This window comes from Phocoena sinus, chromosome 9 (genome assembly GCF_008692025.1).
Source record: "Phocoena sinus isolate mPhoSin1 chromosome 9, mPhoSin1.pri, whole genome shotgun sequence".
Classification (NCBI taxonomy): domain Eukaryota; kingdom Metazoa; phylum Chordata; class Mammalia; order Artiodactyla; family Phocoenidae; genus Phocoena; species Phocoena sinus.
The window spans coordinates 6,740,159-6,765,903 of record NC_045771.1 but is presented as its reverse complement, the minus strand read 5'-3'; the positions used below and the strand labels follow the sequence as shown (position 1 = coordinate 6,765,903).

Below are 25,745 nucleotides of genomic sequence, written 5' to 3'. Positions count from 1 at the left end.
GTAGGGTTGTGGGACTCTGGGGCCTGAGTTTGTGGAGGAATAAGTTTCTGGTCTTACCAGCTCTCTAGAAATAAGTAGAAACTTCCAGTATGTTGCAGGAGTTCTGGGTGTGACCATGAAGGTGAAAGGTGTTTATGAGACATCTATAATAAGTAGTGGGTGTGTAGCTCAGGGGTAGAGCGTTTGACTGCAGATCAAGAGGTCCCTGGTTCAAATCCGGGTACCCCCTGCCATATTGGATTTTCTATTCATGGAAGCTGTTACTCATCCCATTTTCCTTCATCCATCAATCAGGATCCTACCTGAAACTGGAAGCTACAGGTCAGCCCCTGTACAACAGCAATCTGGGTGGAGCCTCTTCTCATGTCTTCCTGCACTAATACTCGAGGTATCTATCCTCCTCATGGCATCAGGACTTTTTTCTTCTGTATGTTTCTCATTTCTCCAACTCTATTGGATCCTCAAAGAGAAGGCAAGGCCCCTGATGCAGACTTTTTTAGGGCAGACCAGAGAGCTGTAGATACAGATGACTTCCCAGGAGCAGGCAATAAATGGTAACCCTAGGTCCCTGGTGGTGCAGTGGTTAAGAATCTGCCTGCCAGGGCCTCCCTGGTGGCGCAGTGGTTGAGAGTCCACCTGCCGATGCAGGGGACACGGGTTCGTGCCCTGGTCTAGGAAGATCCCACATGCTGCGGAGCGGCTGGACCCGTGGGCCATGGCCGCTGAGCCTGCGCGTCCGGAGCCTGTGCTCCGCAACGGGAGAGGTGACAGCAGTGAGAGGCCCGCGTACTGCAAAACAACAACAACAAAAAGAATCTGCCTGCCAATGCAGGGGACACGGGTTCGAGCCCTGCTCCAGGAAGATTACACATGCCGTGGAGCAACTAAGCCCGTGCACCACAACTACTAAGCCTGCACTCTAGAGCCTGCGAGCCACAACTACTGAGCCCGCATGCCACAACTACTGAAGACCATGCGCCTAGAGCCTGTGCTCTGCAACAAGAGAAGCCACCGCAATGAGAAGCCCGCACACTGCGACAAAGAGTAGCCCCTGCTCACGGCAACTAGAGAAAAGCCCACACGCAGCAAGGAAGACCTAACGCAGCCCAAAATAAATAAAATTTTTAAAAAATGGTAACCCTAAATTATCACTCTCACCCCTCCTTCCCTCCAAAACAGGTTGGCACAGTGGAGTGGGGAAGGTGGTCAGACCTATGGAAACAAACGGCTGGGAACCCAGGTAGGGTAGGTGGGTAGTTTTGGAGACCTTCGTCCAGCTCTTGGGCTAAACCAAGGCAATGGGAAATGGGTTGGGGGCTCATCAGGCAGCTTCTCTCCTTTTCTCCTTATTGATGACCCCACCCAGGGACTGAGGACTGGAAAGCTGCAGGCCTGAGGGAAGATGTCTTACTCGAAGCCCGGTCTGGCAGCTTCCAAAAAGCCAGTCCTGGAGGAGATCTATAACTTAATTTTGCAGAGTTGAGTGTTACCACACAAATGAAAGATGTTAATTAGACCATACTAGTGTTCTTGGGGGTATAGCTCAGGGGTAGAGCATTTGACTGCATATTAACAGGTCCCTGGTTCTGGTACCGGCACAAAAACAGAAACATAGATCAATGGAACAAGACAGAAAGCCCAGAGATAAACCCATGCACTTGTCAATCTGCAACAATGGAGGCAAGAATAGACAATGGAGAAAAGATAGTCTTTTCAATAAGCGGTGCTGGGAAAATTGGACAGCTACATGTAAAAGGATGAAATTAGAACATTCTCTAACACCACGTACAAAAATAAACTCAAAATGGATTAAAGATCTAAATGTAAGACTGGATACTATAAAACTCCTAGAGGAAAACATAGGCAGAACACTCTTTGACATAAAGTACAGCAATATTTTTTTGGATCCGTCTCCTAGAGTAATGGAAATAAAAACAAAAATAAACAGATGGGACCTAATTAAACTTAAAAGCTTTCGCACAGCAAAGGAAGCCATAAACAAAACGAAAAGACAACCTATGGTCTGAGAGAAAATATTTGCAAACAATGCTACTGACAAGGGATTAATTTCCAAAATATACAAACAGCTCGTACAGCTTAATATAAAAAACAAACAAACAACCCAATCAAAAAATGGGCAGAAGACCTAAATAGACATTTCTCCAAAGAAGACATACAGATGGCCAAAAGGCACAGGAAAAGATGCTCAATATCTTCAAGTATTAGAGAAATGCAAATCAAAACTACAGTGAGGTATTACCTCACACCAGTCAAAATGGCCATCATTAAAAAGTCTACAAATAATAAATGCTGGAGAGGGTGTGGAGAAAAAGGAACCCTCCTACACTGTTGGTGGGAATATAAATTGGTGCAGCCACTATGGAGAACAGTATGGAGGGTCCTCAAAAACCTAAAAATAGAATTACCATATGATCCTGCAATCCCACTCCTGAGCATATATCTAGAGAAATCTCTAATTCAAAAAGATACATGCACCCCTATGCTCATAGCAGCACTATTTACAATAGCCAAGACATGGTAACAACCTAAATGTCCATCAACAGATGAATGGATAAAGAAGATGTGATATATATACACACACATATATATATATATATATATATACACACACATACAGACACACACACACACACACACACACACACCCCATGGAATATTAGCCATAAAAAGAATGAAATAATGCCATTTGCAGCAACATGGATGGACCTAGAGATTATCATACTAAGTGAGGTAAACAAGACAGAGAAAGACAAATATCACATGATATCACTTATATGTCGAATCTTAAAGAAATGATACAAATGAACTTATTTACAGAACAGATACAGACTCACAGACACAGAAAACAAACTAACAATTACCAGAGGGGAAAGGGGGGGAAGGGATAAATTAGGAGTTTGGGATTAACATACTGTATATAAAATACATAGGGGTTTCCCTGGTGGTGCAGTGGTTAAGAATGTGCCTGCCAATGCAGGGGACACGGGTTCGAGCCCTGGTCCGGGAAGATCCCACATGCCACGGAGCAACTAAGCCCGTGCGCCACAACTACTGAGCCTGTGCTCTAGAGCCTGCGAGCCACAGCTACTGAAGCCTGTGCGCCTACAGCTCCGCAACAAGAGAAGCCACCGCAGTGAGAAGCCTGGGCACCGCAACAAAGACTAGCCCCTGCTCGCTGCAACTAGAGAAAGCCCCCGCACAGCAACGAAGACCCAACGTAACCAAAAATAAATGAATAAATTTATTAAAAAAATAAAATAATATAAAATACGTAAACAACAAGGACCTATTGCATAGCACAGAAAACTATACTCAATACCTTGTAATAACCTATAATGGAAAAGAATCTGAAAAAGAATATGTGTCTGTGTATGTACATATACACACATATATATAAAACTGAATCACGCTGTACACTTGAAAGTAACACAACATTGTAAATTAGCTATACTTCAATAAAAATAGAGGTCCCTGGTTCAAATCCAGGTGCCCCCTAGTTATGCGCAATTTTGGTAGCTAAACTTAGTTACATGCATGTTACCTGGGACCCCATTGAAGATTTAGGAGATCCCCACTCGTTGGGGTTTGTAGGAACAACCCTAGAACCTCCCTCTTATGGTGGCATAGTAGGAGGCCATGGGATGTCCCTGGATGCCATCGGGCTCATCCCCTTGACCCCATTATAATCAGTAAAGGGCCGGAAGGCATTAGTCCAGTGTACTCCTAGTACGGAATCACTTTGCCGTACACCTGAAACTAACACAACATTGTAAATCAACTACAGTCCAATATAAAATAAAAATTTTTTTAAATGCCAAGAAACAACAACAACAACGGTTAAATGAATAAAATTATGCGTAAGTAGTGGGCATGGAGATGTCAACCAGAGTTTCTTTGTCTGCAGACTAGGTCTAAGCTACTATGTGTCCTGTCACCCAGCAGATGAATGAACAGCTGGTACCTCTGCAGTGCTGGAGCCATACCCCCGGCTTTGCGGTCCTGAATCAGTGGGGTTGGCCCGCAGGCATCAGGCAGGGGTCTCTTCCCCTTGTCCCCCGGCCAAGCGGGTCCACGGGGAGCCCTCTGTCCGCAGCCCTGAATCCTCCTCTCCCCCATCTCTCTTTCTGTGGCCGAGAACAAAACCCAGAGAGCGATCAGTCCCTCAGTTAAGTTCCTCAAATGCTTACTTTGCCGGGCAAGAGGCCAGGCCTTGAGAGGACCCAGGGATGAGTGAAATCTAGACATGACGGTTCATCCTTCACTCTTTCTCGCAGGGAAGAGTGATTTGCAACATGAAGATATGTTAGATGTGATAGAAAGGAGCTTAGAGCGCAGCTGGGCTGCTCTGAGGGCTGACTTCGTGACAGCTTTGCAGAGATGGGGGGGTCAGCTGAGTCTGGAAGGTGCATGTCCAGGCAGTGTGGGGAAAGGGCGTGCCAGACAGACAGTGTAAAGAAACAAAGATGCAATGTTTGGGGAGTGCTTTCTGGGTGGAAAAGGTATATGTGTGCATGTCTGTGTGTATGTGTGTGTGGCTGTGGGTGTGACCATGCATGTTGGTGTGAGTGTGTATGTGTGTACCTGGGGTAGGTTGTAAGTGCGTGTGTGCCGTGACTTTGCAGGGGGGAAGGGGGAGAGAGTGTGACTGTGACCTACTGTTGGAGGTGGATGATTAGACTGAAGAGAATTTGTGTGTAAAATATGTTCCAGAGTTCGGACATTGTTCTGTGGGCGATAGGGAGGGTTGTGGCTGCAAAGTGAATTCATTTCCTTTATTTCAGGAGGTCACTTAGGAGACATCGCAGAGAGCGGCTGGGAGTTTGCCTAAAGACAGTTCCTTAACTGATATTATTTTTTGAGCACCTACTATGTGTTAGTACCATGCTGGGCAATTTATCTGAAGTTGCCATATTTATACGTCACGAGAAACTTATCCCTATTTAAGACAAAGAAATGGAAGCTTACAGAGTTAAAGAACTTGCCCAGTGACACATACAGAGTAAGGAAGCAAATACAGAGGAGAAAAGGAATTCCAGAGAAATTTTCAGGTTATAATATGTGGGACATGATGACTTATATAAGATATGCAGGATGAAGAATAGTGTGTGGGGGCAGAGGTGGAAAATGAAAATTACTGTTATCCAGAGAGAAATACAGCAGCAGGTACAGGGGAAGGTGGGAAACATAATTTAACTTAGGCTAGAGGCTTGAGCATACTTTTGGCTGTGGAGGGAACAGGACGGAGAAAATTGAATCAATTCAGTCCTGAGGACAAGAGTACAGATGGAGCCATTTACTTTGGAAGGGGGAGGGGAGGGGAATGTTCTTCTCTGAGATGGAAGGGAAAGGGCTAAGGACAGCTGAGGAGAGATGTCTCTGAGATACGAAGGGAAATCAAGGAGTTCAGGTTTAGCTGAATCTGTTCTGTCTGTCGAGCAGAGGTAACCTCTTGTGCTGGAGCGAGAGCACAGACGCGGGGGTTGGGGGGGAAGAAAGCATGTCATTGGTGAGCCTGCAGTGCACACAAAAGCAGTCGGAGGGTCTGCGGTGGGGAGGGGTGAGCTGATTCTGCACCTCTCTGAGGGCCAACTTTCGTGGGCACTGAGAGCATCGCTTTACCCAGATACATTTGTCCCCACCCAGGTCAGCACAGGGCAAGTGCCAATGATTTTATTCTCTAGCTCTCTATTTTTTATTCTATGCAAATTCCAACCTAAGGAGCTTAGGTTACTGTCAACAGCAGACAAGGATACTGGTTCCCTCGTGTACATCCCAGTCCCAGTTTCTGTCAGCCACACACTAACCATCTTTTGGGTGATCCCCTCGGCAGAGGGGTCCATTAGCTCAATGGACACTTGTGGATTTTTCACCAGTTGCATTCCAGGGTTCAGGGATCTCATCTCTAACCTCTGAGGGTCTTTTCCTATAGTCTACAAAAGAAGACAAAGGAGAGAAAAAGAAACTAGGACTTGCAGGACAAGAGATAGAAAATTTAAACCAAGATATTATCAGTATTAACATTAAAAATAAATGTATGAAATACCACAGTAAAAAGACAAAGAATGCCACTGAATTAAAGAAACAACTATATGTTATTCACAGGAGGTAAATAAAAAACATAAGGATATAGACATATGGATAAACCTACGGATTGGCGGTTGCCAAAGGTGGGGGGAGGTGAGGGGTGGGAGAAATGGGTGAAAGGGGTCAAAAGGTTAAAAATTTTTTTCATGAAAAAAAATCCATTTTTGGGACTTCCCTGATGGTCCAGTGGCTAAGACGCCACGCTCCCAATGCAGGGGGCCTGGGTCCAATCCCTGGTCAGGGAACTAGATCCCACGTGCCACAACTAAGAGTTCACATCCTGCAACTAAAGATCCCACATGCCACAACGAAGATCCCGCACACAGCAACTAAAGACCTGGTGCAGCCAAATAAATAAATAAATAAATATATATATATATATTTTTTTAAATTCATTTTTAAAAAGAGAGAGTGGGGGCTTCCCTGGTGGCGCAGTGGTTGAGAGTCCGCCTGCCGATGCAGGGGACACGGGTTCGTGCCCCGGTCCGGGAAGATCCCACATGCCGCGGAGCAGCTGGGCCTGTGAGCCATGGCCGCTGAGCCTGCGCGTCCGGAGCCTGCACGTCCGGAGCCTGTGCTCCGCAACGGGAGAGGCCACAACAGTGAGAGGCCCACGTACCACAAAAAAAAAAAAAAAAAAAAAAGAGAGAGTGGAAGGAACTAGCTTCCTGCAACAGAACCCAAGAGTACACTAGCTATTCCAGTATCAACAGAGATGGTTGCATTAGTACTACTCTGGTGATTGCAATCAGATTCCAAGTAAGGATACATCTGGCTTTCAAACAAGAAAGGATCTCATGCCAGAGCTCAGTAAAGCAGTGAAAGCCAGGGATCTGACCGGATTGGGAAGGTGAGAATTATCCAGAACTGTAGTAATAACGGCTAGTCATATTCGAGTGCTTACTACACATCAGAGACTGTCCTAAGGATATTATCTTATTTAATCCTCATATCAATTGATATTTCCCCTAATTTACAGATAAGAAACTGAGGCTCAGAGAGTTTTTGGAATTTCCTTTAAGTCACACACTCTGGCTTCTCTGCCTGAGGCTAAGGGGTCATGGGGTGTCGCTATTTCTCTTTCCTGAATATCAGTAAAATTCAATGTAGAGTTTCTAATACATATAGAATAATATATATTAATAATAATATTATATTACTGTTATTATATTATACATGCATATATATATGCAGGGGATCTTGGGCAAGAAGTTTAGCTTCTCTGGGCCTCAGTCCCCTCATCTGTGAAATGGAGATAATGAGATCCTCGTCCCCAAGGTTTGATGTATAATAAGCTGATATATGTGGAGGCTTCTCGGCTGTATACTGTTGACAAGAGAAATCCAGAGGACTTTAGCATCATGGTAGGAATCAGTGTAGAAATCAGTGTTTCCCCAGCTTCTTGGCCAGGAGAGGAGGGGAAGTGGCTGCTGGGCGGCTAAGGCCCCAAGGGGGAAGCTGGGGGGTAAGAGGGAGAGATTCCAGTAGGTGGCAGAGAGAGTTTGCAGGAGAGAAAGCTTACCAGCTCCCGTGACAACAGCAGAAGCAGGGCCTTGGCGTGGCTGTGGAGATGGAAGGTGCCAATCAAAGTAAGCTCATTGTCCAGGTGCGATAGGGCTTTGTCCACAGATCAGAGAGCCTCTGGGTAGAATGTGGTTCTTCTCCAGCAGCATTTTTGGTCCTTGAATTATGTTAGCTTAGGTCCATTAATGATTTGGGGGATTCCTAAGTCTACTCAGCCACCTAATTCTGACTGTTTCTAGGAGTGGATCATTCTCCACGATTCTCCATCTATACTAACTGAAGACGTGGCGGTTGGGAGGGTCATTTGTGTCCTAGACTATAGTTTAGTAGAAAGCACTCTGAACTGACTGTTAGCCTAGGAGGGTCAGGCCTTCATTAGGTGGGTTTGGACAGACACCTCAATCACCCTGAGTTTCTGTTTTTTAGGTGCCCACCATGATGGGCGCAGGCATCCGACTCTGAAGGCCATCCTGTAGCCAATGTCAATGCTTCTCCGGGCTGCTGCCCACACACTGGGGCTGTGGGCTGGGGCGGGAGTGGGTGGGAGGGGGGACATAGGCTGTTGGGCTTTTGAGGAGAGAGCCTGTCGCTTTTCCTGTGGCAGGCTGATGAGTTTTTACTGCAGTAGGCCTGGCAGTTCCCAAGAGAGGGCCGTCCTGAAGTGGTAACTCATAGGTTTATGGGGAGTCTGGGTGTGGCTAGACAGATGAAAAATATTAATTAAGTCACACCATAGCAGAAGGGGGTGTAGCTCAGGGGTAGAGCATTTGACTGCAGATCAAGAGGTCCCCAGTTCAAATCTGGGTGCCCCCTACTTATTCTTAACTTTTACCTTTGGTGCTGCATTTCAACTTCTTCTTCCCCATTAGACATCAACATAAAGACTTTTTTTCTAGAACCAGCAAGTGGTGAAGCTTTACTATGGTAGTTGGCAGTTCTTAACTCTAAATATAAATTAGAATCACGTGAAAAGTCTATAAACATGCCATTTCCCAGGCCTCACCCCAGACCAATTAAATCAGTGTATTTGAGGTGGAGCCCAGGTATCGTAAACAACCCCCAGCGCTCCTAGCCTGCAGCTAAGTTGAAACCAGCTTTAGTAGAGCTTCCAGAAGCCTTCTCAGACCCAGGTTCCCTCATGCCAGCTCTGTCTGCCCAGCATCTTATATTCGGACTCCCCTCTTCTGCATCCTTATGTGGACATGATTTATAACTTGACCTTAATGGCATCTTCCAGGAAAATCTGCTGTTTCAGCATTTCATAGTTTCCTTAATTTTTCCCTTTCTCAGTCCAGTCATTCTCCATGGGACAGGGTGGAATTGGTCTTCTATTTGCAAGCCAAACCACCAGGATCTGTGCCTCTCAGGGAATGAGCCCTCACGGGGCTGAGAGAGTTCGTGGAGGATGAAATATCCACACGCGAAAGTGTCAGTTTAGGTTGTGTAATTATTAAAGACAATTTTACGTCTCTTTCAAGCTTGAAAAGTAAACTTCTGCAGAAGGGACCAGTGAATTATATCAGCTATCTCAAAACTAAAGAACGCCATGGCTTTCTATGGTTTGGAGAACAAACAGCTGAGCATTTTGGTAGATGATCTAAGAATTCATCGTGGGTTCAGAGCTCTAGCGGGTAATTCAGAAGTACACTTCGTGAATTTTATTATCCCCGGCACCAACCATCTTATAAGACCTTTCTCACAACTACCTAAAATATATTTCATGATGCTCCGGGTTTATATAAACACAGAAATCTATACTTCAGATGGCCTAAAAACAGCTTCTCTGTAATAAAACTATTCGACAGCAAGAAAGTCTTTATGTCTTTCCATTGAATGGCAGGAAAACACAATACAGACAAAAAGCAATTTAAGACAGAACACGGTCAAGTCCAGTCTTCCTTGAGACTCTGTCTAACTTGATAAGCTGACGAGTAGCTCTTTGTCTAACTCCCCATGTTATAAATATTCTGTCTCCTCCGAGTTCTCTTATCAGCACAGGACATAAGTGCCTGTAAAAACAAAACTCCTTTTAGCTTCAGGGCTACACTTCAGTTTCCCTTTCATTGAAGCTCATTCATTTTGTTAACAAGAGACTTGAATTTTCTGGTTTTTTTGCGGTACGCAGGCCTCTCACTGTTGTTGGCCTCTCCCTCTGCGGAGCACGGGCTCCGGACGCGCAGGCTCAGCGGCCATGGCTCACGGGCCCAGCCGCCCCGCGGCACGTGGGATCCTCTCGGACCGGGGCACGAACCCGTGTCCCCTGCATCGGCAGGCGGACTCTCAACCACTGCGCCACCAGGGAAGCCCCCTCAAATGTTTTAAAAAATGAAATATTCCCTTTCAAGATCTTTGATCTGAAAAGTCCTTTCTGATGCCTCTTCTAGTTTTTACTTCTTCCTGTCGTTGCTGTTACTGAGACTGCATTGTTCTCCTTTTGACCTCAATCTCTTTCATATTTTTGTGTTTCCGTGATTGCAGAGCTACCTTCTGGCTCACCTGTCCGCCCACCCATTATGGACCCCACTATTGGCCTCACAGTCACGATTCTTCAGCCCTTTGTGGTCTTTGCCTGTGGTCTGTCTACCTTCCTCACAAACTCTTCTACTTCTGTGGAAACCCTCACCCATCACTGTGGCTCTTCCAGAGCTGCCTCTACATGTGCCCCGTGTGTGTCTAATTCTCCCAACCCCTTTTCTAGATAGTTCCAGATATTCTATGTCTAGATAGTATCTAGATAGTTCTATGTGGTTCTTGGCATGTTCTACACTGCCGAGTTGGGACACCAGGCGCCAGTCTTCACTGCACGCCTAGCTCCTAGGAGGCAAGTTGTCCTTTATAAAGTAGAGTTTGCCATTACAAAAGACGTGCGCTGGTCCCCTCTCCTCCCTTGCAGAAGGCAGTATTCCAGCCTCTGGAGCTGAGGCAGGGGGAGCAGCAAATCTGCTTGATAGTGAGCTATCCTGTCACTTCCCTGGCCTCTGTGTCTTTGTCACCGCCTCTGGTTTTGTGAGAGCCACCCCTGGTGTGGCCATGTCTGGGGTCCCCACTTGCAGCCCTCGATACTCATGTGCCTTTCAGCCGGAACCTAGGTCAACTACTGCTGCCTCGACCCTTTAGTCTCCCTACAAAGAGCCCGCTAGGCTGAGTGGTTTATGCAGTTTTCCTTGCCGGAAGGTTAGGGCAGTTTCATAAGGGAATTATAATGCAGGAGGTGAAAAGGAGGGTGGGTCCAAATGCTGGGCCAGGGTGGCCGTCGGCGCTCCAGTTGATACCTTGTGACATTCCCTCCAACAAGAGCTGCAGGCCGGCTGGCTGCTTGCATCGGTGGACTCAGTAAGCGAAGCCGTCTGCCAAGGACAGGCACTGGCGCTTTTAGGGCCGGTACAGTCCAAGCCCAGACGGAGGGGACGGGCACCCCCTGGCGCTCGCAGTCAGTATCCATTTCAGGCACAGCGGCCTTAGCTTCCTTCTCCGCATGGGAAGAAGCTGCATTCCCCTCTTTCTTGCCTTCAGGAGGCTCCCTAATATGCCCCCTCCTCCCCAGTCCAGCCATCTCCCTCTGACCGGGAGGAGGCCTTGTCAGTTGTGTATATGATCTCATCGCTGAGCTGGGGCCTGTCCCTTCCTTGAATACCTTGCTCCAGGTATGAATATAAAAACCTTTCTCTGCCTTTAAAAGCGCTGCCCCCTCCTATTGATCTATGACGAGACTCAGCTGACCTGGGACATGAGCGATCCTCTCATTATTCTCAGACGTCTACGCAGTTTGTCTGCTCCTTGGGTGTCCCTCAGTCTACCTGGGTGCCGGTTCCTTTAAGTCTGACAGGCCTCTGGGGAGGCTACAGGAGGGCAGGGCGGAGGGGGCAGGTGTGGCCGAGGGGTCTGGGACCTGCTGGGTGTAGGTCTCAGACAGGGGATTGACCTGGCCCACTGCAGGGGTGCCATTTGCCCTCAGTCCGACATCACAGGACAACCTGCCTTTCTAGTTGGGTGGATGCTGGAAAACCGGTGTGTGAAACAAGAGTGACGGCAGCGCGGAAAGAGAAAGGCCTGAAATGAATGTGGCAGAGGTGACGGACTAGGGAGAGACCAGGAAGGGTTTGGATTGGGAAGTGACTGGGGTCTGAGGGAGAGGGAGGGCAGGGGTGGCCGCCACTGGAGGCGGCAAAGACTTCCTGGACAACATCTGCAGTGCTTTCTCTCATTTATTTTTTTCCCACTCAGGACCTGGAAGGCTGGAACCGTGTAGACATTTGGGTTATTATTGGACATGCAAACATTGGAAAATAAAAGAACCCCCTCCCTACTCTCTGGGGGTTGCCATTATTAACTATCTGGTCTATTTCCTTCCATAGGTGTATATGTATATGTATGGACATGTAGACACCTATGTTTATACGTAAGTTTCTTTGTCTGTGTGTATAATCTTTTTATTACATAATAATACATATACACAGTATCTTTTCAAAAGCCCAAAAGAGCTCATATCATACATGTATATGTCATACAATTTGCTTTTTTCACTTAATGGTATTGTTTAAGCATCTTTCCGTGACAGAACTCTGGACCAATTTTATCTTTTACTGTTGCATCATATTTCTATGACTGTACCACAGTGTTTGTAACCAGTTCCCTGTCGATGGATATTTAGGTGGTTTCCAGTTTAGCGCTAATCCAGAAAAAGGCTGCAGGGAGTCTCCGCCCTCACTGTGCATTCATGAATATTTCTGAAGGATACCTAGAAGTTCCTAGAAGTGGAACTCCCTAGAGTATCATTTTTCCTACGTAACTTTGTTTTTGCTTTTACAAAGGCAACATGCTCAATATAGAAAAGTTGAAAAGGGAAATAACACATAAAAAGCTGAAATCATCTATAACTCCTTACAGACTGTTCTGTAACTGCCTTTTCACTTGACGAACTCTCATGAACATTATTCTATGTCATTAAATAACCCTTGGACATGGGCTCTGAACCTTCTTTCAGGCAGGAGAAGGCACTGTCCCCTAGTCACAGTTATGTAACCATCCCAGTGTGCCTGACACACAGTAGATGCTCAATGACTCATTACCAAAGAGGATTATCTGGGTGATTTGAAAGGTCTCCCCACCTTTAAAGGTCAACCAGGCTACCAGGGGGTCCTCAGCCAGATGCACATAGAAGTGATGAGGGAAGAAGGGCTGGTCCCTGGAAGGTGGGAGGCCAGGGTCCAAAGAAGCAGAGCTGACCAGGACATCCCAACCAGCAAGACTGAGTCTGGGTGTGTCAACACAGGTAAAAGGCGATAATTACACCACTCTGCCAGGTCAGGGGGTGTAGCTCAGGGGTAGAGCATTTGACTGCAGATCAAGAGGTCCCCGGTTCAAATCCGGACGCCCCCTGCTTTGTCTCACTTTTTTTTTTTTTTTTTTTTGTGGTACGCAGGCTTCTCACTGTTGTGGCCTCTCCTGTTGCAGAGCACAGGCTCTGGACGCGCAGGCTCAGCAGCCATGGCTCACAGGCGCAGCCACTCCGTGGCATGTGGGATCTTCCCGGACCGGGGCACGAACCCCTGTCTCCTGCATCGGCAGGCGGACTCTCAACCACTGCGCCACCAGGGAAGCCCTTGTCTCACTTTTAATCCCAGAGTGGGTCTGGCATTACCTGTTTCCCCCTCCCTAGGCCAGGGCACCTGGAGAAGAAAGAGAAAGACTAAATCTCTTTGACTCACAACTCCTCAGAAAGTGCAGACCCAATCTGAAATTCAAAGATACACCTTCAGGTGACTTACAGGAAAATTAAAGTTTACAAGGCACAGACCCCTGCCTCCTCCAACCCCTCTGGGTTTTCCTCAGCTCCAGCCAGAGATTTCACCTTTCACAGATCCACACCTTCTCCACGGAGGGGGCTGGCGTGTCTTCATTGCACCCCCACGGGTTATAACCTGAAGTAGATGAACCTAGAGGAGCCCTTGTACTCCTGCAGTGGGGTAGCTGCTTAGCTTCCTGAGCCCCTCATGCTGGGCTGCAGGTCAGAGGCCCTGGACTTAGGCTCCATGTCCCCAGGTCCTAACGCTCCCACTGGGTCTACTCCAGACTCACAGACCCAGACCAGGGTCTGGGGAAGAACAGGATTCTGCTTGGCTCTGTGGGACTAATGCCAAGGAGCGAGGGGTGGGGGAAGGGCCGGCCTGACCCTCCCTGCCTCTTGGTTCTTTCTCCTCCGTGCAGAATCATTGGCTCCGGCCAGGGAAAGGAAGCTGGAATTATATTCCCAAATCAGTGAAAACGTAAAAATAAGAAACAGGTAAGACGCATCTGTCCTGAAAAGCTCATCTTATTGTTCCTGGCTAATGAAGACCTCTGACCTCTGTAATTATATTCAGAACTCCTTCAGACACTGTGCAGCCCCTCTGTCTAATGAGTCCACGAGACCTGCTCTACCGCACACAGAAGGCATCCCTGCTCGCCTCCCCCTTCTGCACAAGCCTCTGACCACGCCCAGCCATTCAGGGCCAAGGACATCAGTGTAAAAGCCATGGCTGTATCGGTGGAGGGTCTCTGAACTAAACTAAGGTCACAGTCCCCCAACTGGGCTGCGCATCACACACAGGCAGGTGAGGTGGTGAGAGCAGGATGGGCTTTCGTGGAAAGGAAGTTCAAGGCTCCAGGTTGGACCTCCTGAATTAGAAGGGTTGGGAGTGAGACCAAAGGACTCTATTTTTAACAAACTCCTGAGAAGATCCCAAAGGAAAGTGAAAATTAGGAACCACCAATTTAGTTTTGGGCCCCATATTATAGGGTTGAAAATTATGGCCTTTTTAATTAAGAGACACGTCCAAGCACACACACCTGATTAATAATAGGGTTGGGGCCAGATCCACAGGGCTAGTCTCAGGTTCTTCCTGTTCCCCCAGCCCTGGGGCAAGGCACGACCTGGCTGGCTTCATCTGCTTCCCACTCCCATGGCCAAGCCCTGACTGGGTGGAGGGAGATAGGCCTTCCCAAGAGACGACCTGAAAGGTTTCTACCCGATGTCTGGTACTAAATGAGATAAGCTTGCAGGGGCCTGAAAATCTGAACCACACACACCTGTTCGCCTGCAGTCAGTCCTCCCCTGCTCCAGGAGCCCACTTCAAACCCTTTCCTAAGTGACACCATCTCATGGTTGTGGCCTCTCCAGGGAGGGGTCCTCCAGCACCCCAGTCATTTCCGTTTCTCCCTGGTTGGCCCCATGGCCTGGCTGACCCACCCTCTCCTGACCATAAGCTCCTTTTCCTACTGGGCCTTCATTTGAGTGCCTAGAAGCTTCTTCTGCTAAAACAGAAGAAGGATGTTCCAGTGCTGGGCTGACAAGGAATAATTCAAAAGTCCACCTGAAGCCACGAGAAAGGGACTGACCAGTACAGTGGGGTTGGGTGACGGACCAAACCATCTGGGTTTGTGACAAAGGAAGGGCTGTGACCAAGGGGTCCTGAGCCCACCTCTTCTCTCTTCTGTCCTCCTAGAGATTTCAGTGTGGGGGACAGCAGCTGTTTCAGGGGATTAAAGGAGGCTCATTAGGGGGCACCGGGATTTGAACCGGGGACCTCCTGATCTGCAGTCAAATGCTCTCCCCCAGAGCTGTAGCCCCTCCTGGGGGGAGTGAGGTCTAGTACTGTTCACCAGTGCGTGCCACCCGCGCCCCCAGCAAGAGCACACTGGCATTCCTAGTCACCCCTAGTCTGCCCCTGGGCACCTGGCAGCCAGGTCTCACTGCAAACTCACCCTTTTCTGGCTGTGACCTCATGCTCCCCTGTGCCTTGTGGGAACCCAGAAGCCTTCTCTGAGGTTTCCCTCCCTCAGCGCCCACCTGGGGCCACCTCACCGTCCCCTCTAGAAACACGGCAGGGACTTTGGGTCCCTCTACCAGCTCATCCTCTGTGGTCTTTTCCCCTCAAGCCCATGACCTTGGCAGAGTCTCCAGAGACTTGGTGGACGCCAGGGCAGGTATTTGGCCACAAAGGCTGCAGCCTCCACGCGGGGCCCAAATGCAGCCCCAGTTCCCGCAGGAGGCCCCAGACCAGCAGGTGGGCACAGCTGCAGCGGCGCCAAGCCTGGTCCTCTGGGACCCTCCTTGCCAAGCCTTGCCCCACAGCAGGACAGACCACCCCCCACTGAAGGATGGGCTCCTTTCCTCTGGCAGATACGTGGCGGTGATGTCACTACCTGACCCTTCTTAGCAGCTAAAACATCGGATGGCTGCCACCCGGGGGGCCATGGGGGACCCTGGAAAAGTCCTGTTAGGAAAGGGACTCGATTATTCTTATAACACGGATAAGTTCTGTATGGTAAAAAGAAGAAGGAGGAAGGAGAGGAGGAGGGGGGCGGGAAGAAAGAAAACATTTGCTTCTTTTAAGAATACCTCGCGTCAGTGCCTTGCCTGTTGTTGAGTACATTACAGATTTTCAACAAACATTTGTTGACTAAAAAACATATAGAAAAATTTAAAAACACAATTAAGCATCAGGAAGAAAATAAAAATTAATCTCACGAGTAAACTAACTGCTGGTAACAGTCTGGTTTCTATTCTTCCAAACTTAATAATATATAGCCCTAGGCTTCTTCCCTAGGCTGGGGGATCCAACTTTTGCGGCTATGGTGGTTGAGTCAATTTCCAGCTACTTTCAGCTGTCATCCTATTCAGGCTGCATTTCTCCCTTAACAATGTTCTCCGTCCTGTTCTGTAAAGATAAGAACTGGGGATGTAACAGCACACACATGCCTGCATTGGTCTTTCTTTCATGCCAAAATTACTGTAATTCTTAAAAAGCTGGTGGGTACTTTCCAAACAGGGCTGGTGAGAACGTAATAGATGTATCTTTGCTGGAAGGCTATTGGGTAATCAAAAGACAAATTCATGCCTTTGTTTTATTCACATGGGTGTGCAAAGGTGCATGTACATGGTTGGGCATTGCAGTGTTGTTTGTGAAAATGGAAAAATGAGCTGCAGAGATGTGCATTCTGGGTAGGTCCTAAGAACTCCACAGGGACCCTTTGGGTCAAGGCTGTGGACCTACAGGCTGTCAAGGCAGTCACTTCTCGCCAGCGTGTGGTGTGGTGATCAAGGGCACACTTTAGCCCCTTCCACTAAGAACCTCCATCCTTAATTCAAATTAGAGAACGTATCTCAATGACAGCATCTCTCACCAACATTCCCAGTCTACAAAGACACGTGATGCAAATGGTTTTCAAAGATGCGGAAACTCTAGTAAATAATGCATTTTTAAGGTTGTGTGGTTGGGGCTGTCTTCTAACCCTTGTGTTGGTTGAAGCTTTGTGGTGGGAGTGGGGGCATGTCACGCCTCGTCAGTACATGCCACCTTTCCAATCCCTTAAAGTCTTTAGATTTGTCTTCAAGAATTTTCTGGCGTCTCCATTTCATCTATCCTCGAACAACTTTGATTCCTGGTTTTGATGAACAAGTTGAGCAAACAATCGAAATTATGACAACGCTTCGAAGTAGGACACTGGATCCAGAGTTCGGCAGAGTTTAGCACTAGATTTTTCCTTCTCGTCCAAAAGCCGTCAAGAATTCATTTCCACACACATTCCCTAGACCTTTGTTGTTATAAATCAGCCGAGTCTTGTGATTATTTTTGCGTTTAAGCTTTCACCTGCAAGGGGGACTTTTTAATTGGCTCTCCAGGGTATGGTGGGATTTTCTCAAGTTATAGCTCAAAAGAAAAAGAGGAGGCGGGGCGGGGGGTGAGGTGAGAGAGGAGGTAAAGCAGGAACCATATCCACAGGAGAGAAGGAGGGGCTTCTTCAGCTGGCAAAGGAGGTTCCGAAGTTGTTGTGGTGAGGTATATTCGGGGTTCTACAAATCCTCTCGTGAAGCCTCGTGACAACTCTGGGATCTCACTCTTTCCGCATCAGAGCCCTGAGCTTTCACACCGGGGAAGCTGTGAATTAAACTGACGTTGTCACTCAGTAGTCTTGCAGAATCAAACACTGCCTTTGGTTTTCTGCTAAATCATATGGCTGCTAGAGAGAAGAGATTTTGGTTCTTCTCATTGGGATTTTCATTGTTTTTCTAGACTACTTTGGTGCCTTTAGCGTCAGTCAGCTTCCAGTTCAATGACAAGAAGCACAAGGGTATCTGGAAGCCTTACCCCATAGGCACTGCATTCCTGATGGCCACTAGCGATAATTTACTTTCCCATCGTGCCAGTGTGGAATATAAGTTATGACAGCTTCCCAGGCCTGAAGAACTAATTGGATTTCCCCTAACTGTAGTTTTAACTAGTCTGGGTAATTAATACCATTTTCACGAGGCTGTGTTGCCTGAAACCCACTCCTAACACCAATTTATGTACCAGGTAGGAAATCTGGGTGCAAAACCAGAAACTAATTTTGAAACAGGTGAGGCAGCACTTGTCAGGTAGTTCATGACACCGAAGGGAAAGAGGTGTAGACACTCGATGGGCTCCGAGGGGAACCAAGATTGCACAGACGCCCAGTCTGTGAAGAAGGGTAAGGCCGGAGCCGATGCCACATCCATGTCACCAGACGGAAATCTCAACTCCTCCTGCTTCTGTGTTTCACTCAATGTCCAAAGTCTGCGGTGGCTATGCTGAGGGCACTCGCCCGAGTCCTCACTACCAGACAGTGGGGGACCAAGTGTCTAGTATTTTGGACTTATGGAGTAAGAAATGAGGGTATGCCTTTCAGTAAAATTCACGTAATTGCATATTCCCCAAACATGTGATAGGGTTCAGATGCTGTGCCGTCAATAAAAGAAAACGTTCCCCACAGCCCACGTGAGTGGGGATATGGATTATGGATGTCACCTGGGGCTGCAGGAGAGCAGAGGAGCCTTCCTGTAGATCTGATCTGATCTTCCTGTAGATCAGCCTGTGAAAGGAAACTGGAATCGCAACACTCGGAGCCCGGATTTGAACCTGGGATGGCATGACCTGCTTTCCTGAGTAAGAAGAACGAATCTCATCTGATGAGCGCACTTCATCTCCTGGACCAAGTCCTGAACTTCAACACTAAGACCTCTGCTTGCTTGTCGGGTGTGCCACTTGGCAGCCCGTGCCCTGGTGAATTGGCCCCTCCTGTCTCCCTGCTCCGTTTCCTGCAGCCCCCGGACCTGGCAGCTATCTATGCCTGTAGCCTTACAGAGTGAAACAGTGGTAAATCAGCTCAAGGAGAAAGAAAAGACAATCAGTAGTGTTTGATTTGTAGTATTTGCCAAGTTGCAAATATTCCCACCATGGCCAACATCAAGCTGCCAATGGTTTAACGTTGCTCCCTGGCTGAGGGCACCAGCTTTGGTATCTTCAGCTGGAAGTGTCTTTAGAATCATCGTGAAGAGTGGTTCCCATAAACTTTAGCTGTCTCTCAGTCTTTGGAGTTTAGGAGGGATTAACAGGAGGCTGTGCCTGTCAGATGTAGTATATCAGGATCCCCAGGGAATCGGAATTTTTAACAAGTTCTCAAATATTTTGAATGTATAGTCAGGTTTGATAAACACTGCGTGGTCTCATCTCTGTAGATCTGGCTGACTGATCTCACTGCTAACGAACCCTCTTGTGTCCAATAACTCACCTCTCCTTCCCACAGGCTGCTCCCTTGGGTGCCCCACCACCTCTTTTCCCCACTATCTTGCAGCCTTCTCGGATTCCAGGCTGAAGGCACTGCTCGTAAAGCCATGGCTTGTAGTTGGTACTGAGGCTCCCTCCTTCCCACTCTGTACCTACTCTGTATCTGATCTATATCTACATCCATACTGTAATTCCTGAAGTCCCACCCTTTCTTAACCACAGACCTATTTTCAGCAAGGAGACTGCTGAAAGCTGTAGATTCCACTGACATTAACGTTTGGCAACCCTCAGGATCAGCTTCCGTTTTCAGCTATTTCAGGTTGTGTGACCGGAGGTAAGAGATGATCCCAATACAGTCAGAGAAAGTCCCGGGTTTCAGTCCATACAGAGTGACACTTGAGTTTATGATTAACTTTCTTTTAAACTGCTAGGATGGGCTTCCCTGGTGGCGCAGTGGTTGAGAGTCCGCCTGCTGATGTAGAGGACACGGGTTCGTGCCCCGGTCCGGGAAGATCCCACATGCCGTGAGGCGGCTGGGCCTGTGAGCCATGGCCGCTGGGCCTGCGCGTCCGGAGCCTGTGCTCCGCAACGGGAGAGGCCACAACTGTGAGGCCACGTACCCGCAAACAAACGAACAAAAACTAGTTACTAAACTGCTAGGATCAGCCATCCAGGCCTGAAGCCACTTCTAGTATTCCATGGGAACTCGACTTGATCCCTTGGAAACAGGAGGCAAATATTCACTCAGCTTTTTCTACTATATCATATAGACTCCTAGATTAGCATCCCCTCAGCTACCTAGATTTTCATTATCTTCAGGTCCAATAAGGCCAGGATCAAACCACATTCCCATCTTTTCTCTGAGTGTCTTTTTCCTATTACTCATTCCTGGTACCAATCAGGACACTTTGATTAAAGAAGAGGCCACCCCAGGCTAAGGGAAACACAGAAGGCAGTCTTGCCAGGATGGCAAGGAGCTCAGAGCACTGAAAGGAGGCCAGAAGATCTTCCCTTATAAAATGCTCATAAAGTGGGCAGGATTGCAGCAGGTCCTGGTAAGGGAGCCATTGTTGCCACCACAATGGATAATGGCCGCAGCCAATGGCCTCACTGTCCTTGCCACGCCTCTGCCACCTCCAGAATGAATTCCAAGTTCTCCTACTTCTAGGTGTGATTTATTCTACATTCATAGTCTTATTTATGGGCATATAGTTGGCCAAGCTTAAGGCATTACCAACTGTGCTGGTTAATTTCATGTGTCAACTTGTTTAGGCTCTGGTACCCAGATATTTGGTCAAATCCTAATCTAGACGTTGCTATGAAGATATTTTTTAGATGTGAGTTACATTTACATCAGTAGACTCTGAGTAAAGCAGATGACCCTCTATAATGTGGATGGGCCCCATGCAATCAGTTGAAAGCCTTAAGAGAAAAAGACTGAAGTCCCCTGAGAAATAGGGAGTTCTGCCTCCAGACAGCCTTCGGACTCAAACTGCAATGTCAACTCTTCCCTGGGTCTCCAGCCTGCTGACCTGCAAGATTAAGACTTGCCAGAGCCCTCAATGTCATGTGAGCCGATTCCTTCAAACCAGTCTCTCTCAACAAACATATGGACACCAAGGGGGGAAAGTGGTGGGGTGGGGGGATGGATTGGGAGATTGGGATTGACATATATACACTAATATGTATAAAAGAGATAACTAATAAGAACCTGCCATATAAAAAAATAAATTAAATTAAATTAAAAGAAAATCAATCTCTCTCTCTTTCTCCTGCCATTTTTGTCTACCTCAGCCACAGACAGGTTCCTGTCTTCCTCCAAGACTGAGACAATTGTGAATTCCCCAGAAAAGGAGTTAAAAGGATTCACATGCTGGGCAAAAAATGTAAAAAGAAAAGTGAATAAACGTTCACTACAGGACCTATGAGAACTGACTCCTGCTTGAAGAAATCGGGTTCATCTAGAGCTGCAGGTGTCAGGGGAGGGGTTCTGGTGAAGACTTGCACTGCTTCTTCCCTTTGCAGGCTGAATCAGTGTGGTGGAAAAAGCTGGAGGTAGAACCTTGTGTTCAGTGTGTAAAAGCAAGTTTGGGCAGGGGGCACCTGGACTTGAACCAGGGACCTCTTGATCTGCAGTCAAATGCTCTACCCCTGAGCTATACCTCCACCTACTCACCTATATTTAATAAGAACCCTAAACCTGCAGAGCCACACCCTGGGTGTCACGTTTTCAGTTGTGTACTTGCTAGCGCTCTTCCATCCCACACCCCTGCAAAGGGATGCTCTTCTCACCGTGCCCACCCCCTTCCCCTGGCTGAAGGCACTGGCGTTGAACTCACTGAGGTTTGCAGCTGGAACATCCTTCCGACCCACCTAGAAGAACAGGACTCGAAGCATTGGCTACTCAACAGACTCTTTGAGGTTACAGTGGAAAGGGCAGGGCTGGGCAAAGGTAAATGCTCTTGGGCCCCACCTGAGAATCCCTAAACCAGACTCTCTGGGAAGGGGACGAGGGGACAGTGTGTGCCTCTAACAAGCTCCTAATGATTCTGACTCACAGATAGCTTTGGAGCTATTGATTTAGTCTTCATGGTACAGATCTGACAAAAATGACAGCAGTAATTAAAATCACGCCCAAACAAAACACAACAGATTAATGACCAAGTCACAGCTAGAATCCACAGCTATGCTTTAGGGCCTCTTTGCGCTAAACATATTGGGCAGGAGAAGAACTGCCTCCTTTATCTCTTCTTTTCTTCCTCTTCCCTCTCCATTTGCTGCATCCTTCCAGTGTCAGATGCAAAAAGCAACCTAAAGAGAGGATGCAATGCATGGAAAAGTGATGAAGTGGGAATGAGAGAGATTTATGGGCAATGGCAGAAACTCAAAAAGGCGAGCCCAACAATGCAAGCAGGTTGCAAGCCCCTGCTTGTATCACGTGAGCTAACATCCCATCAGTCAAAGCCAGTCACAGGACCAAGCCGTATATCAAAGGCAGGGAAATATATCCCACTTCTAATGGGAGGATCTGAAAAGTCTTGTGGCAAAGGGCACGGATAGAATAAGTGAAGAACGGGGGCTAACTGTTTAATCTATCACGGTCTGCTCTCTCGGTCATAATTATTTACATCTCTCCCACGTGCAAAATATACTCAGCTTTATCCCAAGTCCCCAGAGCCTCAGGCAGTCAAAGTCCAGGATCTACATAAGATCCCTTGATCTGGAAACATATGAACTTAAAAGATAAGTTATCAACCCCTCACATAGGCCAAATCCAGTGACAGTACAGGAACAGACTTACCTCAATAAACATCTACATTCAAAGACTGAACAAAATAGGAAGCACACACAGTCACAGAAACTGGGTATGCAAAAGAAGCTACCATGCTCCCTTCTACATTTGGGTACAGCCAGAGCCTCCTCCTAGATACCGATTTCAGTACTTGCCAGTCTTAGTCACAATAATGTTGCATAACAAGCCACCCCAGACCACTAACACACAATGATAAGCATTTATCGTCACGCCCATGGGTTTGCAGGTTGAATTTGAATCGGCTGGTCTAGGCTGGGCTTGGCCGGGTGGGTGGGCCTCAAGCTGTGGGTCTAGTTGGCCTTAGCTCCTCTCAGTGAATTGGGCTCAGGGCTGGGCCTTGTGTGTTCATGTTGGGGCCCAGGCTGAAGGAGAGAACCTTACTGGGCCAGCACATCTCAGGGTAAGAGTGGAAGTCCCAGAGGGTAAGCCCAACCTTGCAAGTAGATCTCAAGGCCCTGCTTGTATCATATCTACCAACATCCTGTTGGCCAAAACACATCACATGGCGTGCCAGTTATCAATTTATTGACTGGTAGCTCCAAATTCACCCTTCTGTACCTGCCGTGGGATAACGGGCTGGATTCTTTAAGCATTTCTCCTTTAAGGGAGCGCAATGTTAACAGTTGTCAGTAGAGGGCGCAGGAGGGACACTGCAGGAGAAAGGGGTCCTCTCGCTCTGGCTCCTGTGGCAGGTTGGGCGGTGGTGCAGGTGTGTAAGGACACCTGGTGTGCTCTGCCCCGGGCACACGCCCAGAGAATGAAGTCCCTCGGTGACCTCGCTGGGCTGGTGACCACCTCCATACCCGACCCCCAACCCCACTCCCAGGCCCCCAAACCCCTCTGTGTACCTGCCTGCCAGCCTCGGCTTGCCTCTGCCCAGAGGTCTGGTTCCTATGTCCTCCAGGCGCAGACACTGCACGGTCCAGGATCAGTGGTTGCCAGGGATTTGTTGCGGAGGGAGAGAGGCTGGCAGGCAGGTACACAGAGGGGGTTATTCCTCATAAGTATAGCAGGGGGAATTTTTAGGGCAGTGAAACTATTCTGTGTGGTATTTCAATTGTGGGTACATGAGGTTATGCATTTGCCAAAACCCCACAAAACTCTACAAAACTGTACAACACAAAGCATGAACCTTAATGTAAACCATGGACTTCGGTTAATAATAATGTATCAATATTCATTCACCATTTTTATCAAATGTCACACTATTGTAAAATGTTAATGATGGGGCAACCGGGAGGTGGCAGCTGAGGTGAGGGGTAGAGGAGAACTGTCTATACTTTCTGCTCCATTTTTCTGTAAACCTAAAACTGCTCTAAAAAACAATGTCTATTAATTTTTTTAAAGTGATAGCAGGTAGGACTACCTGGATTATGGATCAGAGGCCCCATGATCCATGTTTAAATGATCTACCTATGAGCTGTTATTATCTAAAAAGCATCTTTCCACCCATAATGCTATCTGGATCTGTAATTCAGCCAGCCACCTGGGTATTCGTGGCCTTCCACGAAGCCGGGGGTCTGCCCCATGGCAGATGAACACCTTTCCCACCAGGTCTCCTTCCCACCCTCTCCCTCCTTGCCCACCTGGCAGCTTCTCAGGCCCCTGCAAAGGGCATCGGCTTTGATAATCATACACGTTTAGGCAAAATGCCCTTTAGAATCATCCAGTATCGTCTTCCCCCAAACGTGTCTGTCCGATTGGCTAGTGTTTGCAGGGTAGGAAGAGGTGGGAGGAAGAGTAGAGTATGTGTTGTTTTTAAAATAAAGGGTATCCAGATCCCTCCTTAGGGTCTCTGGGGCACAACTGCTAATTCAGTCGGCTCCCTGGACCTTCCTGCCTATTAACTCACTTGAAAAGAGAAATAGTAAATGGGAGAACTGACCTAGCACACACGTTTCTCCTCGGATCAAGACAAAACCTCTAATTCTGGATGAGGAAAACTTCCAACCATTTCCTGAGTCAGAAGATGACCTTTCCTACCTTTTCTCCCCTCTCCTGTCCAGTCTGCTAAGCCCCTCTAGAGGAAAGTAGCCAAATTTAGAGAGCTACCTAACAAGGGGCGGGTGTTGGTACTGAGGAGGTCTACAGTGACCACCTGTGTGGATTCAGGATGGAAAGAAAACTGACAGGGGGCACCCGGATTTGAACCGGGGACCTCTTGATCTGCAGTCAAATGCTCTACCCCTGAGCTATACCCCCACCACAGGTTCCAGGTTCTTAACTTGCATCATTTCAGTATGTCTCAATATCCAGGTATGCTGTACACTGCAATTATCAGCCATTCTCGGCGAGCTGGTGAGAACCTGCAGAACTGCATCCCTCAGCGACGCCCTCTGGTCACCAACCCCCCCCCTTCATTTCCCACAAAAGTGCTTACTTCTTGTTGGATGATTCCTCTACAGACTGAATGTCAGCTGTTTGTTTGTTTCCTTTTTTCTTCTGTGTGAAATGAATTATCCCTCATCCATCTGCTTTTTGTCCTGTGGATTTATACATTTTTATTGCTTTATTATAATTAGGAAAATGTTATTTCTAAAAACTGTATAAGTGAAAATATAGACATAAATAAAGTAAAATTAAATAGCTCTGACAGATATGTATTGGGTCAGCCAAAACGTTCGTTCAGGTTTCTCCATAAGATGTTACAAACTAATGTTTTGGACAACCCAATATTTTAGCAGGGAAAAAACACATTTTTTCCCCCAAGGAAGTAAAAAACTCAAACCATATCTCCAATCTCTGCAGCCTCAAATGTACTGTTTGCACTGTTAAATGTAGGTTTTTTTTTAAAAAAAATTATATTGGAGTAGACTTGATTTACAATGTGTTAGTTTCAGGCATACAGCTGTACAGGGTTTTAAAAAACATAAATATTCTGAATTAAACCCAGGATATTCATAGTTACTAAGGATTGTTCAAAATGTATATTTTCTCATTGTTTCTAAATTATGTACTTTCTTCCCTTACTATTTGTGTGTTACTTAAAAAATGTGTTGTAAAAAAAAAAAAAAAAAAAAAAATGTGTTGTAGGGCTTCCCTGGTGGCGCAGTGGTTGAGAGTCCACCTGCCGATGCAGGGGACACGGGTTCGTGCCCCGGTCCGGGAAGATCCCACATGCCGTGGAGCGGCTGGGCCCATGAGCCATGGCCGTGGAGCCTGCGTGTCTGGAGCCTGTGCTCCACAACGGGAGAGGCCACAACAGTGAGAGGCCCGCATACTGCAAAAAAAAAAAA

General features: G+C 47.4%; 5 non-coding genes across 5 annotated transcripts; 3 read left to right on the top strand and 2 right to left on the bottom strand.

The window, feature by feature from the left end:
• Positions 1-157: 157 nt before the first annotated feature.
• TRNAC-GCA lies at positions 158-229 on the top strand. Its single transcript has one exon. It is a non-coding gene; the product is annotated as a tRNA-Cys (tRNA).
• Positions 230-8,370: 8,141 nt separating this feature from the next.
• Positions 8,371-8,442, top strand: TRNAC-GCA. The gene has a single exon. It is a non-coding gene; the product is annotated as a tRNA-Cys (tRNA).
• Positions 8,443-12,936: 4,494 nt separating this feature from the next.
• On the top strand, positions 12,937-13,008 carry TRNAC-GCA. The gene has a single exon. It is a non-coding gene; the product is annotated as a tRNA-Cys (tRNA).
• Positions 13,009-21,290: 8,282 nt separating this feature from the next.
• On the bottom strand, positions 21,291-21,362 carry TRNAC-GCA. The gene has a single exon. It is a non-coding gene; the product is annotated as a tRNA-Cys (tRNA).
• A 3,277-nt stretch (positions 21,363-24,639) lies between these two features.
• On the bottom strand, positions 24,640-24,711 carry TRNAC-GCA. Its single transcript has one exon. It is a non-coding gene; the product is annotated as a tRNA-Cys (tRNA).
• Between the last annotated feature and the right edge of the window lie 1,034 nt (positions 24,712-25,745).